At 40.7% G+C, this 4,942-nt stretch overlaps 1 non-coding gene across 1 annotated transcript; it reads right to left on the bottom strand.

Moving 5' to 3' along the window:
• Window positions 1-3,325: 3,325 nt before the first annotated feature.
• On the bottom strand, window positions 3,326-3,455 carry LOC120098006 (small nucleolar RNA SNORA17). The gene has a single exon (XR_005495951.1). It is a non-coding gene; the product is annotated as a small nucleolar RNA SNORA17 (small nucleolar RNA).
• Window positions 3,456-4,942: the final 1,487 nt, after the last annotated feature.

Genomic DNA, 4,942 nt, shown 5'->3' on the forward strand with positions numbered 1-4,942 from the left:
TAGGAATTTCATATACAAAAGCAAAGCATTCCCAAAACCAGTAGACAAAAGGAAATAGTAAAATTATTCCAGAAGTAAATTAAACAGAAACAACAAAAAATATAGCACCAATAGTAAAAAATAAAAAATTGATCTTTGTGGAAAGATATATAAGACCATTAAATGCAAAGCCAAACTAAAGAAAGAAGCCAGAAGAAAAAGACTCAAATCAAAAAATTGAAAATGAAAAGGGATCCAATATAGCAGTCACCAGTGGAATCATAAAGTCATAACAATACCATTAATATACACTCAACTACATTGGAAATCAAAAGAAATAGATGAAGTTTTAGATATATGTAAAATGGCAAAATTAAAACAAAGTGAAATATGTAATTTAAATTAATCTGTAGCAAAAAAAGGACTTTGGAAACAGTACCAGAAAAAAAATTTCCCTACCAAGAAAAATTCAAATGGACTCACTGGTGGATTTTACCCGACATTCACAGATATACCAATACTTCTCCAATTTTCCTATGAGACAAGAAAAAAAATAATACCAAAATTAGTTTACGAAACTAAAAATACTCCAAATCTAAATCTAGAAATATAAAGAAAACAAAAACTGTACAGTAATCTCCTTGATGAATATATGTATAAATGTTCTTTACAAAAGCTTTACAAACCCAATACAGGAACACATCAACAAAATCATTTATAATTTGAAGTTGCTCTGATTCCACAGATGTAGACACGGTTTAATGTATGAAAATGAGTGAATTTAATATAGCTCATAAATTTACCCAGAGAAAAAGTCACATGATCACCTCAATAGATTTATAAGTGCAGAAAAACTTAAAGCATCTCCACTAAGACTTGGAATAATACAAGGTGTTCACTTTGTCCTGTCTTAATCAGTCTAGTACTAGAAGTCTTAACTAGAACAGTAAGGCAAGAGTAACTAATCAAAACAATAAAGCTGGGGAAGGGAGATGTCAAAGCGTCATAATTTGTTGATGTGACCTACAGATTAGAGATGATAAAGTCTCCAGGGGAATCCTGTCAAAGCTAGCACTTTCAACAGAGTGTGAGGATACAAACAACTCTTAAACTCAGTAACAATAACAAACACACTGATGAAGAAATAAAAGAAAAATACATAAATAAATCTAATGACAGAAGTGAAAGACTTGAGAGAAAAATAAAGTAGGTAATAAAAGATGGAAAGGCCTTCAATGCTCATAATTTGGAAGACTCGGTGTTGTAAAAATAGCTCTTACTAAAAGCAATCTACAGAGCCAATTTAATCTAATCAAAATTCCAATGATATTCTTCACAGAATTTAAAATTACATAAATCGATCTGGAAACACAAAAAATCTTGCATAGGAAAAGCAATTGAGCCAAATATAAATATAAATTTATATTCATAGTAATATGTAATTATAACTAAATATTATTGTCATTAATATAACATTGTATATAATAATTATTTATTATTGTTGTTCTTTTAAACTTTGGTTGGTTCTTTATGAATTTCACATCATGTACCCCAATCCTACTTCTCTCACCCATGTCTCATACCCCACCCTCCATCCTTGCAATTTGCCCATCAACAGAGAGAAAATTCTTGTTGTGAAGCTGAAGTGTGTCACAGTGTGTCCCACTTTGTATCTTTTTGACCACTCTTCCTTGTTTGCAAATGTTCATTGCAATGACTCATTGGTCTAGAACAAGACCTCAGGATTCTGCTCCTCTGTCAAAAATGGAACTTCACTGGGACTCCTCTTGGATATCCTGTTGTTGCCCTAGGTTATGGAGATCCTGTAGTTTTGGATGTGTAGAACCAGCCCCTTCAGGCAGCCAAGCAGTTCATCTATAGGGTAGATGTTGAGGTGGATTAATTCAAAGCCCTGGACGTGGGCTTGAGAGGTATCTGAGACGCTCAACCTGCCAGCCTTCATGTCCTTAGGGCCAGCTCACCTGAAACCCCTACAACTAGGGCCAGCTCTACTCTTCTGCCTAGGTGAGGAGCAGGTCCTGCTTCTCCCAGTGTTGCAGCTGGTGAGAGACATGGCCAATTCTCCCACTCTCATGTCCTTGGGGAAGCTCTCCCATCTGCCATAGATGATGAAGGACAAGGGACGGGAGAAGAGTGTCTCTTTTCCTGCTCTCATGTCCTTGGGGCTAGCTCTTCTATCTGCTATAGGTGGCAGAGGATAAGAGAACAGCATTTCTCCTTCACCCATACCCAGGATAGCATTCCTAGCAATCCAAAATCCTGAGTCAGCTCTACTATGCTGCCCAGGTGAGGTGCAGGGCCTACTCTCCTGAGTGCTGCAGCTGGTAAAGAGCAAGGACCTCCTGATCTCATGAGCACAGGGTCAAGTTTCCCACCTTTCACAGGTGGTAAGGGGGGATGGGGAGGTTATTTATCTCTCATCCACACCCATAGATGGGAGATGAGTATTAGGGCCAGCTATCCCATGCTTGCATCCTCCAGGCCAGCTCATCTAAGACTCCAGCAATGCAGGAAGCGGAAGGCAGTTGTTCTCCCAAGTACCGCATCTGGTTAGGGAAGGGTCAGCTCTCCTACTGTCATGCCTCTAGGACCAGCTCTCCCATTATGCCCAGGTGAGGGGTGAGGCCAATTCTGCACAGCCCTCAAATATCAGCCTGTCCCAGGATGGTAACACAGGCCAGAGATATCCTCTTGGCCGTTGGAGGTAAGAGACCCCTGCTGCTCCTGAGCCACAGACCCAGACATGATGCCTGCAGCAGCACACCTTACCATGGACCCCGCTATGATCCCAGATGGCATCACTGCCTACTCACATCAGGTTGTTCCTCGATACCCTCGAGACTCTAGTTCAGCCTCTCTTCTTCGTGTCCACATACTTCTGTTTCTCTTTCTTTTCCAATTCCCAACCATGCACTTGCTCCTCTTAGTGGTGCTGAGTATCTCTGAGTGTCTGGGGTCAGCTCAGGAGTGGCCTCAAGAACACTATACCCTGCTCATGCATTATGGCACAGGGCTAGTGTCTTCCCCTTGAGCATGGTCTTCCCCACAAGGCCTGAGTAGCACCAGACTGGTGTGCATTTCAAGCTAGTTCCCTGTTTGAGCCCTATGGTATCAGTCTGGTGGTTGTCTTGGGCTTGTTCCTCACCTTGACTTCCCAAGTAGCCAGCCATCTGTCTCAGGCTCGCTCCTGCTGGGGCCCCACAGACTCAGGCAGGGTTCTTCTAGTCTGCAGCTTGCTTCCTGTCCTGGGAACCTGTCCAGGCCTACCTGGTACAGGACTTTTGGTCATCTCAGGCTGCCTCTCTGTCTGGGCCCCTAGTGCAGGACTGGTGGTGGTCTCAGGTTCACATGGTCATAGGCCAGAACACTGAGCATAGACATAGCCTCTTTCCACTCTGTCACATACTTTTGCACATTTGACATGCAGCCACACCTGTAATGCCTCTAGGGGTAAGCAGTTGTTGTTGTTGTTGTTGTTGTTGTTGTTGTTGTTATTTATGCTATACTCACTATTAAGATATCAAGATACTGATCCTTAGCAGCAGAAACAGCATGGCATTGGTATCATGAAAACAGATGTGTATATAAATTTAACATAATAAAAGATCTGACTGGCTGCTCTTACAGACATCCTGAGTTCAATTCCTAGCATCCACATGGTGGCTCACAACCATCTATAATGAGATCTGGTGCCCTCTTCTGGCCTCCAGGCATATATGCCGGCAAGACACTATACATAATAAATAAAAGATCTGTATGTAAACCCATGCAGCCACAGCCACCTGATATTTGGGGGCAGGGGGATGCCGAAAACACTCACTGGAGAAAAACATCCTCCTTAATAAATTATATTGGAAAAACTGAAAAATCTACATGTAGAAGAATAAAATTAGATCCCTGTCTTTCATCCTGTCAAAAATAATAAATAAGTCCTCTTAGAGGCCCAATCAGCAGCTGACTGAAACAGGTGCAGATACTTACCCCCTACCATTGGACTAAAGTTGGGGACCTTTGTGGTTGAATTAGGGAAAGGTTGGAAGAAGCTGAGGAGGAGGGCAACCCCATAGGAAGACCAGCAATCTCAACTAACCCAGACGCCTGGGAGTTCCCACACACTGAGCCACCAACCAGGCAGCATACAGAAGGTGATCTGAGGTTCCCCTGACACATATATAGCAGAGGACTGCCTGGTCTGGCCTCAGTGGGAGAAAATGCACCTAACCTTCGAGAGATTTGAGACTCCAGGGAGTGGGGAGGCCTGATGGGAGGAGGAAACATCCTCTCGAAAACACGGGGTGGGGAGGAATAGGATGAGGAACTGTGGGAGGGGCCAATGACTGGATTATAAAAAACAAAGTAATTAAAAAAATAAAGTAGTCTTAAGAAGAGTTAAGAAATAAATATATTCTATGTTTATAAAATGGAAAGGAAATCAATGACAGAGGTCACTTGGACCCTATATAACTTTGTTTCAATTATCAACATGTAAATAATTATGTGCTCAGTAATGGTTGTAATTTATATACAATATATTTATATATAATATATAATATTATATATATATATAAACCTTTTAAGAAAGTTCGAAATAAAGCAGATTTAGAGAAGGAGAGGACTGAAGGACAGAATGCTAGGTGACATATTATAGAAGAGATGTTAGAAGATTCTTTAAAACAGAGTAAAGAATCTTTAGGACAATCCAACCTGGAAACTACAATAACAGAAAACAAATAGTTTCAGATTTAAAGAAGTCACAACGGCTTGAGGAATTAGAATGGCAACCCATAGAGATGCAATATGTTGAGTTACAAATGCAGATCCTACCTCATTAACAATACGCATCCAGTAGAGTATATGGTTCATTTTATAGAGCTTGGAGAATTAAAACATGTACATACATTAATGCATCAGATAACTGATACACGTTAAGAACTGCTAGAGG

Source organism: Rattus norvegicus, chromosome 17, assembly GCF_036323735.1.
Source record: "Rattus norvegicus strain BN/NHsdMcwi chromosome 17, GRCr8, whole genome shotgun sequence".
Classification (NCBI taxonomy): Eukaryota; Metazoa; Chordata; class Mammalia; order Rodentia; family Muridae; genus Rattus; species Rattus norvegicus.